The 13,848-nt window shown below is 44.7% G+C and overlaps 1 long non-coding RNA gene across 2 annotated transcripts in view; it reads right to left on the reverse strand.

Moving 5' to 3' along the window:
- The window catches only part of LOC142580178 (uncharacterized), a 200,048-nt gene that overhangs the window by 118,560 nt on the left and 67,640 nt on the right, over nucleotides 1-13,848 (reverse strand). The window contains exon 1 of one of the 2 annotated variants that reach the window (XR_012827608.1): nucleotides 8,303-8,408. The exons of the other annotated variant lie outside the window; for it this stretch is intronic. This is a non-coding gene — a long non-coding RNA (uncharacterized LOC142580178). Of the gene's footprint in view, nucleotides 1-8,302; nucleotides 8,409-13,848 lie in introns of those variants that run through there. 2 annotated transcript variants of the gene reach the window in all.

A 13,848-nucleotide genomic window follows, 5' to 3' on the forward strand; every position in this document is an offset into this window, starting at 1 on the left:
AACGTGGTTAGGCAGTTCTTTCTGATATTGATTAGTCGGCAATGAACGCAGAGAACCATCTAAGTTATTCCATAATTCAACAGTGTGTGGAAAAAAAGAAAACTTGTAGCAATCTATTTTTGGAACGAAGGGATCTATGTTTAATGGGTGAGTACGTCGGTTTACTCGCGCAGTAGGTGTGGTTAGCGAGATAGGCGCTTCAATGTTAGATGACCCGTGAACGATTTTGTGCAACAGGATTAGGCGGTCACACGTGCGACGAAACGACAATGGGTCCAGTGATAAAGCGTGTGCATGGGATGACGGAGAAAACATACGGTCGTAACGGCCATAAATAAATCTAACAGCTTTTTTCTGGATGGATTCTAATTTGGAAATATCCTGTATGCGATAAGGCAACCACACTACAGAAGCATACTCCAGAACAGGTCTAATGAGTGATTTATAGGCCGTAAGCTTGCACTCTTTAGTGCCGTGTTTTAAAGTTCGTTTTAGGCACCCTATTTTTCGCATCGCCTTAGAGCAGACTATATTGATGTGATTATGCCAACTAAGGTTAGTTCTGATAGTAAGTCCAAGGTATTTGAACTCGTTAACTTCGTTAATACTGTATCCTTGTGTGCTATACGTAAATTTTAGGGGCTGTTTCTTATTAGTAAAAGACATTGCCACAGTCTTGCTGAAGTTAATGCTCATCTGCCATGTCTTACTCCAGTCTGAAAAGGATGAAAATACGCTATTAAGCACTTCTTGATCACGAAGAGTACGAATGTTAGAATAGATCACACAATCATCTGCATAAAGACGTATTTTCACTTGTGTGTTTCTGGCTACTTCAATAATGTCGTTAACATATATGATGAATAGGAGTGGTCCGAGAACTGAGCCCTGCGGCACCCCTGACGTAACCTGGGCTATAGAAGAGGTTTTGTAATTAAAAGTGACGGATTGGAATCGGAGGTGCAGGTAATCGGATATCCAGTCAATTAGTTTATTACCAGGAAAGATTGCAGCACGTTTTAGAAGCAATTTTTTATGGCTTACCGTGTCAAATGCTTTTGAGTAGTCGATAAAGATCGCATCAAGCTGACCGCGGTTATTTAGTGATGTGGCTATGTCATGTGTGAACTCTAATAACTGCGTTGTTGTAGAAAATCCTGCTCGAAAGCCATGCTGCTGTGGAGACAGGAAGTTATTTGCCGTTAAATATTGAATGATGTGCTTATGGATGATGTGCTCGAGTAGTTTGCAACACGTGGGCAGCAACGATATAGGCCTGTAGTCGATTAAAAAATGTCGGATTTGTAGGGGGCACCAGGAGATACATAACAGATAGCATAATACAAAACAGCTTAGAACTGACCAATCTTAATTATAGTGTACTAGAATAATGTCCTAGTGACACGACCGGAAAGGGGCGCGCGTGCCTCTTTCCGTTGACGCCACCAGGTGTCGCCACTGCGACCTTTTCTAGCAGACCGGCTGCTCTCATATTCGTTGCTTTTGAGGCGCTCCGTGTTATTAAGGGTTTTTTACGGACATAGTTCTTTCATTATAACAGAACAGGATTGTATTTAACAAAGTATTGTGTAAAGGAAGATTTTGAAGGCCACATCGAGACCATAGTATCGACAATGCCGTCTGCTAGCGTATTCTCGCACAGTCCGGCGCTTTCATTGCGCTCGTCGTATCGCATGTGCCAGCTGGCAATTCACTGAGCTTCTTGTTGCTCATCTACTGCTCGAAAGCCAATATATCTGGGCCTGCCTTGCTTCTATGGAGCTATATTTACCACTCCATTTAAATCGCGTGCTTATCGCAAATGACAGGAAAGTTCGTAGCGACTTCGGCGTTGCGCTGCTAACCCCGAGGGCGTAGGATTAAATAATGGACTCGTTGGCTGCACTTTCATAGCGGGAAAATGCAAACATGTCTGTGTTGCCGGTTATAAAACCCCAGTTGGTCAAAATTATTCATGTGTCCTCCCCTCTTTACTGCGTGCCTAATAATTAGATCTTAGTGTGTTTTACACATTAAACCCCGGAATGAATTCATTTTTGACTATGCAATTGCGCACATACAAACTCACAATTTTTCCCGAAATTTTAGCTCCTAAGAAATCCGCCGCATCTTCAGCACATACTGTCAGAGTGACGCTCGAAAGAAATCCAGGTGAGTATTTTTTTTACTTATTCACAATGAAAATAGCACAGCTATAATGGAACCCTAAAGTGTACCTTCCCCAGACACCGAGCATCAAATCCCATTATAAGTAACTATTACTGTTAAAACACATGACCAAAAACACCTTGTAGCATGGAGTTCTAGGAACATCAACTGAGCCTAATATATTTTGATGCCTGCAGGGCGCCTTCTTTCATTACGCTTTTTGTGAAGAAATGTAGCCTGGTTATGATGTAGAAAGCAGTGAGTTCTGCTGTGATGGATTCGAAGTGTACAGGGCAGCCAAGTTCATGCTGCAGCCTGGCTTTAACAACACCTAGCTAAAACATCTAAAACACTGTCTGCGTGCAACTCAAGAAGACTAAAACAAACTATGAAGTCTTTGGCCAAGTTGATCATAAACTTGTATATAGGGGAGGCAGGATATGACAAACCACCGTTGTCTTTCATATGGCAAACTCTGCAAGCCTCAAATTTCCTGCTGCCCATTTTGTGATAAATAGTAAGTTCAGGCAGGCTTCACAGCCTGTCTTTAAAATGCACTTTCTCGCCACAACCAGCGATATAGAAAATTAGGCGGCTGTCACTGGATGCTGGAGTCCCAAATACCACAGCAGCAGGCTGCAACCTCGAGTTAAAACACGTGAAAGGTCATGAAAGTCACTTTCAGGCATTATTCCTTGGCAGATGATGCGGCTCTCAGAGTCTTGTAGCAAATGGTTCGCAGCGGCAAGGGAGCGTACAACTATGTCTTGGCACAGCCCACCTCTAAAGTACAGTTGAGCAGACACTTCGTCTTCATGCCCACTGAAATGCAGAACTTTCTCATGCAATATCTCGAGCCTTTCTTGCTTTTGTACCTACGTTGTCGCGAAAACTACGGTTGAGTCGTTGCCACAGTTAAAGTGGCACCAGAGCTTGAGGGAACATTCACTACTTGGAGCGAGCTCATTGCGAATGGTTCATTCTCCGCAAACTGTCCGTTTTCATCTTACGCAGACTCGACCAGGATCTCGCGAAGTGGTTGGCGGAGCTGACAATCTCCCGCTCTTTCTTCATTTTGTGCGGTCCGTGCGCTCTTACGTAACTTCGTGCTTACCATCGGTGCACTTTCTACGGCTGGCCTCTTTCTTTCTGGCCTCTCTTCAACAGGTGCGAGAGAAAGGTAGGACGTACAGTCGGGCAGAAGGGTAGGCACCGCGCCAGGCGCCAGCAGCTTCCCACGTGGAAGTCGCATTTCGGTGCTATTGATGATGCCGACGTAATCCCTCCAAATGTATCGAGGCTCAAAGTGGCGCTCACATACCACTGAACATAAAAAATTGTAACAACGCAAACACATGCAACCACAACGTAACAAGGACGAGACACAAGCATGGAATTCTTATGTCAAGTATGCACCAACTCGCCCAGAAAGAAGTTTTAATGAAATACCGATGAAGATTCCGTGAGATGCTTGTCTGCTGTTCGCAGATTGCGCTCTCCCATTTCTTCCCGAGTTCATTTTCCGTTGGTGCGGCGAACAATGACGCTTTAGGAGCGCCCTGATAATCGCTGCGGCAGCCCGGAGCGTATAAATGGGTGTCCGTCTTTCTTTTTGGCATCGAACCTCCTGTGCTGCAGTAGATGCAGGGATACGCCTTATTTTTTCAAATCATCCACTGTTTTTACAAGCATGGCCACGTTGAACGTAACACGGCTCGGAAAACACACGGAGCAAACAGCCGCAGAGCGTGTCTGAGCCGGCTCGACCGCGCGCCAGCAGCTAGGATGGATGGATGGAAGGTAGGAGCGTCCCCTTTGAAACGGGGCGATGGCAGTTGCCACCATGCTCAGATTTTTATTTTGCCTTTTATTTTTATCTGTGTTGTGTGTTATTGAATTTCTCGATTTTCTTTAAATACGTCTTCCTACCCTTTTAACCTTATGTCACCTCTCTGCTTTTGAGCCACCAATCCTCCAGTCGCCTTTTGCTAATTTCCACCGCATATTTATTTACATGACTATCATCTCTGAACCCTAGGGCCTCAGGAAGGGTGACTGTGGCCGCATCGACATCGGTATTGATACCATCACATTCTAGTATGAGGTGTTCCATCGTTTCTACATATTTACCACACAGTGCATGTGTCTTCTTCTTCGTTCAATTTCTTTTTATAGCTCCGCGTTCAAAGACATCCTGATCTAGCTTCAGAGAGTAGGGCACTGCCTCTTGAGTTATCATAAAACGCTTCCTTCCTGATCTGCTGTTTCCAGTATCGATATAGTTCTACACTATGCTTCTTTTCCATTGAATTTATCCAATTTTTACCTTCCGCATCTTTAACCTGTCGTTTAATGCTCTGTCCTTTTTCGTCCTCGTGTCTGGCATACTTACTGGTTAGCTTCCTAGTTCTTTCCCGCCATTGTGAGTCAACGCTCTTTCTGTATAGGTATTTAAACACCTTAGCTGCCCACCTGTTATCATCCAATTTCCTCAGACGTTTTTCGTATAGGATTTTACTCTGAGCTTCCCGTGCTTCGAATGATGCCCAGCCCATATCTCCCTGTACTGCTTCGTTTGTGGTTTTCCCGTGGGCACCTAGTGCTAACCTTCCCACAGCCCTTTGATTTACTTCTAGTCTCGACTGAACCTCTGCCCTTAAACACAGGACCGCATTCCCGAAAGTAAGCCCCGGCACCATTACTCCCTTCCAAATGCCTCTCAGTACCTCATAGCTGTTGTACACCCACAATGGCCTATGCTTCGTTATCCCGGCATCTCTTCGCCCTTTTGCTATTAGAGACTGTTCGTGCTTTTCCGTGTACATCTGCCCTTTGTTTATCCATATGCCGAGGTATTTGTATTCGGCCACTCGGGGTATTTCATGGCCTTGTATTGTAAGCTCCTGATCAGTGGTATCGTTGAAAAACATCCCACCGGACTTAGCTGCACTAAAACTGAAACCTAAACTGTCTCCTTCGTCCCCACAGTAATTAACCAGAGTTTGCAAATCTTCCTGGCTATCTGCTAACAGTACAATATCGTCCGCATACATTAAACCCGGTAGTCGTTGCTCAACAACCTTTTCGCCTAATCTGTACGACACATTATACCCTAGATTGCTTCGTTGTAACCTTCTTTCCATGCTTATCATATAAAGCATGAACAGCAGCGGTGATAGAGGACAACCTTGCCTTAATCCTTTGTGAACCTCGACAGTTGTCGTACCCTTGATTCCTTCCCATGTTATTTCAAGATTATTTTCTCGATATAGTTCCTGTAGAAAATCAATTACCTCATTACCGATACCTTCAGCTTTTAATATGTTCCACGGGAGTTCCCTGTTCACATTGTCGTATGCACCACTTATGTCCAGGAAGGCTAAATACAGAGGTCTATTTTCCGCCTTAGCTATTTCTATGCACTGGGTAAGCACGAACAGGCTATCATCTAAGCGCCTACCACTTCTGAACCCGTTCTGAAGTTCTCCAAGTATTCTATTACTTTCTACCCATGACTGCATTTTTAATTTCACCGCCTGCATCGCCAGCCTATATATAACTGATGTTATCGTAATTGGTCGGAAAGATTTTATGTTCTTCTTATCACCTTTCCCTTTATAAATCAAATTCATTTTACTCTGTTTCCAACTGTGCGGAATTTGCTTATTTGTTATGACTGCCTCCAATGCTTTTATCAGCGTTTCCTTGCTTCTTGGGCCAAGTTCATTAATTAACTTAATTGGAATTTCGTCTATCCCCGCGGACGTGCATCTTGGAACATTTGCTTCCGCCTTTTTCCAGTTAAGATTGGTCAATTCTAAGCTGTTTTCTATTATGCTATTCTGTGTTGCTCCCTCACTTGGGGCGATTACCCTATCGTCTTTCCTAAATGACTCTGCTATAACTGAACCAATGTAGTTCACAGCGTCATCTCCCTCTAAACAATTTCCTTCGGCATCGTGAATCTGTTCCTCTTTTCTGTGATTAGCTTTACCAAGCCAGCTTATATGGTTCCAGAACTTTTTTGACCCCCCTTTAGTTGCATCGCGAACATCAGCCAGCCAGCGATCAGAGGACTGCTTTATTTTAGCCTGGACGAGGACCTGCACTTGTTGTTTCTTTTGTCGATAATATTCCCATTTTTGGCCTATTTCCTCTTCAGATAACTGCGCCCTCTTTGCTTCTCTGTGTTCCCGAGATGCCCACCGTCGTTGTTCGATGGCCTCTCTAATTTCCTTATTCCACCAACTTCGTGGGATGTATCATTATCGTAGCGCCCCTGGTGAGAGGAGCGGGAGTTAGGCCGCCGTTGGTGGCTACCGCCTCGCCTCGCGACGACGTGAGATGGGGCCCCACTATGGGCCCCATAGAGTTTCATATTAGTACACCTAGAGGGAAATCTGGCGCTGCGATCGTTCAACCATCATGGGAATGATGGGAAGTGCAGGCTTCGGATTGGCGTTCTGTTGACTGGCGAACCAGTCTACCAGTATTTTTTTTAGAGTTTTGGTTTCGCTTGAAGCTCAATTGCTATAACCTGCAGTGGGACAGTGCGACGCAAAGCTCTCTGCCTTTGTTATGTTGCTCGAAGTGGCGATAGCGCGCTGGGCCAGCGACTGAGACGATGTTTGTGTCGCGGTGTGGTGTCGAAGTCCTGACGAGAAAGCGACGGCATCGTAAACATTGAAAGAACATGTTTTGAGCGTTTGGACTTTGGTTTATTAAGTGTGTTAGGTTGACGCTGTAGCGTTACGTGCTTTATGAAACTTCAGAATAGGGAAAAGAAGGCACTACTGATACAAGACATATACAGTTGTACTTCTAGTGGCTTGACAATCAAATTTTATTGACGGCTTCATCATGCATTGCTGGTTTATGTGCTCATTGAAATGCGTGTTTTAGGTCTCTGAGAACACAAACTTACTTGTGGTAGGACAGGTTGCTGCTTCCGGGCTGTAGTCTAGGGTCGCAAAATGGGTAATTGCAAAGCCACGCCATAACGCTTCGGAAGCGTTACCTCAATATAAAGTATCATGAAGCATACTCGTATGAGGCCACTAGCGTCCTAGCTAGCACTGCAGCAGATGTGCTTAAAAATACTTGAAGACGTTCAGCAATCGTGACAGCTGACGCAGCCTTTCGAAAGAGCAAGAGAGTTCGCAAGTGCCTGTCGTCTGCGAGAAATGTCTAGCGTTTGCAGCGAGCAGGTGTCGTAGCAGACGACACTTGCAGCATTCCGCTCAAGGGCGCAAAACTTTCTCACAATACATTTTTATTTCCAATAATACTTGACGAGTATTTTTATATAAGCAAATGCATGGTTGTTATAGTTGTTGCAAAAATAAATAAATAAATATTCTCTGGCGTTGAATCGGGAACATAATAGCACAAGAATGCATACCCTGGTGTGTCCTGGTGATAAACCATAGTAAACCATGATTCCATCTCACAGTCATACAAAGTTTATGTAGCATGTTGTACATTATGTGACATACTGCAGAAATAACATTAGTTTTTAAGCGATAATATTTGAGTATAGCTTCGTTTAATGCGTCGCAAGCAAACGCCACTAGTCTAAAGATCGAAGTCAATCCGAAGCCTGTACTTCCCATCATTCCCATGTAGGTTGAGGCAACGCTCATGAGAACCCCCGTAGACACTAGCGCCACATTTCCCTCTAGGGTATTATTAGAAACTCTATGTGGGGCCCCGTTTTTACACAGCTGGTGTGACGTCACTCTAGGTCACGTGATATGACGTCACGCAGCGAGGTCACGCTAAAGGTCAATGGTGCCTACCACCGCCACGCCACGGAACGGGCTGAAGTGCGACCTAAAGTAGTATTGCTTCGCAATAAAAGAGAATACGCACACAGCTTCACTGCGTACGTATCTTTCGCACCTCCGTTATGCTGCCGCCGCCGTACCACGCAGCAAAGCTAGCTTTACAGTTTGAAAAGAGTTCCGTGACACGTACAATTTAAGGCCTGCAGTGCAGCACGTTTTAAAGCACTCTGATCGCTTTTGCAAGCTTTCTACAGAGCTACACATCCAACGACATTCAAAACATAATGCTCACCTTTCCTTAAAGCAGAATCGATCAACCTATTGCACATATCTGGTGGAGGACTTACTCGTGAATACTTTCACCAGATCATGTCCTTTCACTATACGCACACAGTAGTAAATCCTAATGTCATCTACGACATTAGGCTATCTGTAATCAACTCAAGAAAGCTAGATTATCCCATGAATATTCTAAAGCAATTTTTCCAGTCTCTTACGGAGGCTAGGAAAGGGAAATTTATGCCGTCACTCTAGCATTGCAGCTGCCACATATGGTCGTTGTTTACATTTCTTGCACCGCGCCTCCTCCTCTAGTTTCACAATTCAAACACAAAGCATTCGAAAATTTGTTTTCTTTTTATATTTGTGAATTTATTCATTTTCCGCCAATACAAGCGCTTTGTGCCTGCCGAAATGGCAGCACGAAAGCTGAACAGATCGCAGAGGCAGACGACAGCGAACAGGTTATAACTAACGCCATTCTGCTCGTACGCTCTGTCCCTAGCGGCAAAAGGGGCGAACTAGACGAGGCGTGCTGGAGCAGGGAGATCTGTGCAGATCTTGAGTTCAGTAGGTCGTGGAATAAAGAACGAAGCTGTTCCCCGAGATCACGCCGCATTTCGACGCATGCGAGCCATGCCGCACCGTCTGCGCATGCGCGTGAACGCGAGCTTGCGCACGTCCGCAAGTGTACGTGTGGTCTGGAATCCGTCACGTAGCACAACACCAGCGTGGTGCGGCTTCGCTTGCACGCGCAGAGCTGTGAAGGGGCCAAAGCAGTAGTGGTGGTGCAAATGCTGAAATTCGCGGGTTGAACGAGAGTGGGTGCAAGTGGCCCCCTAGAAGCCGGATATGCAGTTCCAGTAGGTCATGGTTAGGATGTTCTAGTCGTGGCTTTGGTCGTGGTCAGTCATATAGGCTTGTGATCCCAGCCACGTGACTTCCTATCAGGATGGATGGATGGATGGAAGGTAGGAGCGTCCCCTTTGAAACGGGGCGATGGCAGTTGCCACCATGCTCAGATTTTTATTTTGCCTTTTATTTTTATCTGTGTTGTGTGTTATTGAATTTCTCGATTTTCTTTAAATACGTCTTCCTACCCTTTTAACCTTATGTCACCTCTCTGCTTTTGAGCCACCAATCCTCCAGTCGCCTTTTGCAAATTTCCACCGCATATTTATTTACATGACTATCATCTCTGAACCCTAGGGCCTCAGGAAGGGTGACCGTGGCCGCATCGACATCGGGATTGATGCCATCACATTCTAGTATGAGGTGTTCCATCGTTTCTCCATATTTACCACACACAGTACATGTGTCTTCTTCTTCGTTCAATTTCTTTTTATAGCTCCGCGTTCTAAGACATCCTGATCTAGCTACAAAGAGTAGGGCACTGCCTCATGAGTTATCATAAAACGCTTCCTTCCTGATCTGCTGTTTCCAGTATCGATATAGTTCTACACTATGCTTCTTTTCCATTGAATTTATCCAATTTTTACCTTCCGCATCTTTAACCTGTCGTTTAAGGCTCTGTCCTCTTTCGTCCTCGTGTCTGGCATACTTACTGGTTAGCTTCCTAGTTCTTTCCCGCCATTGTGAGTCAACGCTCTTTCTGTATAGGTATTTAAACACCTTAGCTGCCCACCTGTTATCATCCAATTTCCTCAGACGTTTTTCGTATAGGATTTTACTCTGAGCTTCCCGTGCTTCGAATGATGCCCAGCCCATATCTCCCTGTACTGCTTCGTTTGTGGTTTTCCCGTGGGCACCTAGTGCTAACCTTCCCACAGCTCTTTGATTTACTTCTAGTCTCGACTGAACCTCTGCCCTTAAACACAAGACCGCATTCCCGAAAGTAAGCCCCGGCACCATTACTCCCTTCCAAATGCCTCTCAGTACCTCAAAGCTGTTGTACACCCACAATGGCCTATGCTTCGTTATCCCGGCATCTCTTCGCCCTTTTGCTATTAGAGACTGTTCGTGCTTTTCCGTGTACATCTGCCCTTTCTTTATCCATATGCCGAGGTATTTGTATTCGGCCACTCGGGGTATTTCATGGCCTTTTATTGTAAGCTCCTGATCAGTGGTATCGTTGAAAAACATCCCACCGGACTTAGCTGCACTAAAACTGAAACCTAAACTGTCTCCTTCGTCCCCACAGTAATTAACCAGAGTTTGCAAATCTTCCTGGTTATCTGCTAACAGTACAATATCGTCCGCATACATTAAACCCGGTAGTCGTTGCTCAACAACCTTTTCGCCTACTCTGTACGACAATTATACCCTAGATTGCTTCGTTGTAACCTTCTTTCCATGTTTATCATATAAAGCATGAACAGCAGCGGTGATAGAGGACAACCTTGCCTTAATCCTTTGTGAACCTCGACAGTTGTCGTACTCTTGATTCCTTCCCAAGTTATTTCAACATTATTTTCTCGATATAGTTCCTGTAGAAAATCAATTACCTCATTACCGATACCTTCAGCTTTTAATATGTTCCACGGGAGTTCCCTGTTCACATTGTCGTATGCACCACTTATGTCCAGGAAGGCTAAATACAGAGGTCTATTTTCCGCCTTAGCTATTTCTATGCACTGGGTAAGCACGAACAGGCTATCATCTAAGCGCCTACCACTTCTGAACCCGTTCTGAAGTTCTCCAAGTATTCTATTACTTTCTACCCATGACTGCATTTTTAATTTCACCGCCTGCATCGCCAGCCTATATATAACTGATGTTATCGTAATTGGTCGGAAAGATTTTATGTTCTTCTTATCACCTTTCCCTTTATAAATGAAATTCATTTTACTCTGTTTCCAACTGTGCGGAATTTGCTTATTTGTTATGACTGCCTCCAATGCTTTTATCAGCGTTTCCTTGCTTCTTGGGCCAAGTTCATTAATTAACTTAATTGGAATTTCGTCTATCCCCGCGGACGTGCATCTTGGAACATTTGCTTCCGCCTTTTTCCAGTTAAGATTGGTCAATTCTAAGCTGTTTTCTATTATGCTATTCTGTGTTGCTCCCTCACTTGGGGCGATTACCCTATCGTCTTTCCTAAATGACTCTGCTATAACTGAACCAATGTAGTTCACAGCGTCATCTCCCTCTAAACAATTTCCTTCGGCATCGTGAATCTGTTCCTCTTTTCTGTGATTAGCTTTACCCAGCCAGCTTATATGGTTCCAGAATTTTTTTGACCCCCCTTTAGTTGCATCGCGAACTTCAGCCAGCCAGCGATCAGAGGACTGCTTTATTTTAGCCTGGACGAGGACCTGCACTTGTTGTTTCTTTTGTCGATAATATTCCCATTTTTGGCCTATTTCCTCTTCAGATAACTGCGCCCTCTTTGCTTCTCTGTGTTCCCGAGATGCCCACCGTCGTTGTTCGATGGCCTCTCTAATTTCCTTATTCCACCAACTTCGTGGGATGTATCATTATCGTAGCGCCCCTGGTGAGAGGAGCGGGAGTTAGGCCGCCGTTGGTGGCTACCGCCTCGCCTCGCGACGACGTGAGATGGGGCCCCACTATGGGCCCCATAGAGTTTCATATTAGTACACCTAGAGGGAAATCTGGCGCTGCGATCGTTCAACCATCATGGGAATGATGGGAAGTGCAGGCTTCGGATTGGCGTTCTGTTGACTGGCGAACCAGTCTACCAGTATTTTTTTTTCAGTTTTGGTTTCGCTTGAAGCTCAATTGCTATAACCTGCAGTGGGACAGTGCAACGCAAAGCTCTCTGCCTTTGTTATGTTGCTCGAAGTGGCGATAGCGCGCTGGGCCAGCGACTGAGACGATGTTTGTGTCGCGGTGTGGTGTCGAAGTCCTGACGAGAAAGCGACGGCATCGTAAACATTGAAAGAACATGTTTTGAGCGTTTGGACTTTGGTTTATTAAGTGTGTTAGGTTGACGCTGTAGCGTTACTAGCTTTATGAAACTTCAGAATAGGGAAAAGAAGGCACTACTGATACAAGACATATACAGTTGTACTTCTAGTGGCTTGACAATCAAATTTTATTGACGGCTTCATCATGCATTGCTGGTTTATGTACTCATTGAAATGCGTGTTTTAGGTCTCTGAGAACACAAACTTACTTGTGGTAGGACAGGTTGCTGCTTCCGGGCTGTAGTCTAGGGTCGCAAAATGGGTAATTGCAAAGCCACGCCATAACGCTTCGGAAGCGTTACCTCAATATAAAGTATCATGAAGCATACTCGTATGAGGCCACTAGCGTCCTAGCTAGCACTGCAGCAGATGTGCTTAAAAATACTTGAAGACGTTCAGCAATCGTGACAGCTGACGCAGCCTTTCGAAAGAGCAAGAGAGTTCGCAAGTGCCTGTCGTCTGCGAGAAATGTCTAGCGTTTGCAGCGAGCAGGTGTCGTAGCAGACGACACTTGCAGCATTCCGCTCAAGGGCGCAAAACTTTCTCACAATACATTTTTATTTCCAATAATACTTGACGAGTATTTTTATATAAGCAAATGCATGGTTGTTATAGTTGTTGCAAAAATAAATAAATAAATATTCTCTGGCGTTGAATCGGGAACATAATAGCACAAGAATGCATACCCTGGTGTGTCCTGGTGATAAACCATAGTAAACCATGATTCCATCTCACAGTCATACAAAGTTTATGTAGCGTGTTGTACATTATGTGACATACTGCAGAAATAAAATTAGTTTTTATGCGATAATATTTGAGTATAGCTTCGTTTAATGCGTCGCAAGCAAACGCCACTAGTCTAAAGATCGAAGTCAATCCGAAGCCTGTACTTCCCATCATTCCCATGTAGGTTGAGGCAACGCTCATGAGAACCCCCGTAGACACTAGCGCCACATTTCCCTCTAGGGTATTATTAGAAACTCTATGTGGGGCCCCGTTTTTACACAGCTGGTGTGACGTCACTCTAGGTCACGTGGTGTGACGTCACGCAGCGAGGTCACGCTAAAGGTCAATGGTGCCTACCACCGCCTCGCCACGGAACGGGCTGAAGTGCGACCTAAAGTAGTATTGCTTCGCAATAAAATAGAATACGCACACAGCTTCACTGCGTACGTATCTTTCGCACCTCCGTTATGCTGCCGCCGCCGTACCACGCAGCAAAGCTAGCTTTACAGTTTGAAAAGAGTTCCGTGACACGTACAATTTAAGGCCTGCAGTGCAGCACGTTTTAAAGCACTCTGATCGCTTTTGCAAGCTTTCTACAGAGCTACACATCCAACGACATTCAAAACATAATGCTCACCTTTCCTTAAAGCAGAATCGATCAACCTATTGCACATATCGGGTGGAGGACTTACTCGTGAATACTTTCACCAGATCATGTCCTTTCACTATACGCACACAGTAGTAAATCCTAATGTCATCTACGACATTAGGCTATCTGTAATCAACTCAAGAAAGCTAGATTATCCTATGAATATTCTAAAACAATTTTTCCAGTCTCTTACGGAGGCTAGGAAAGGGAAATTTATGCCGTCACTCTAGCATTGCAGCTGCCACATATGGTCGTTGTTTACATTTCTTGCACCGCGCCTCCTCCTCTAGTTTCACAATTCAAACACAAAGCATTCGAAAATTTGTTTTCTTTTTATATTCGTGAATTTATT

This window comes from Dermacentor variabilis, chromosome 4 (assembly GCF_050947875.1).
Source record: "Dermacentor variabilis isolate Ectoservices chromosome 4, ASM5094787v1, whole genome shotgun sequence".
Taxonomy (NCBI): domain Eukaryota; kingdom Metazoa; phylum Arthropoda; class Arachnida; order Ixodida; family Ixodidae; genus Dermacentor; species Dermacentor variabilis.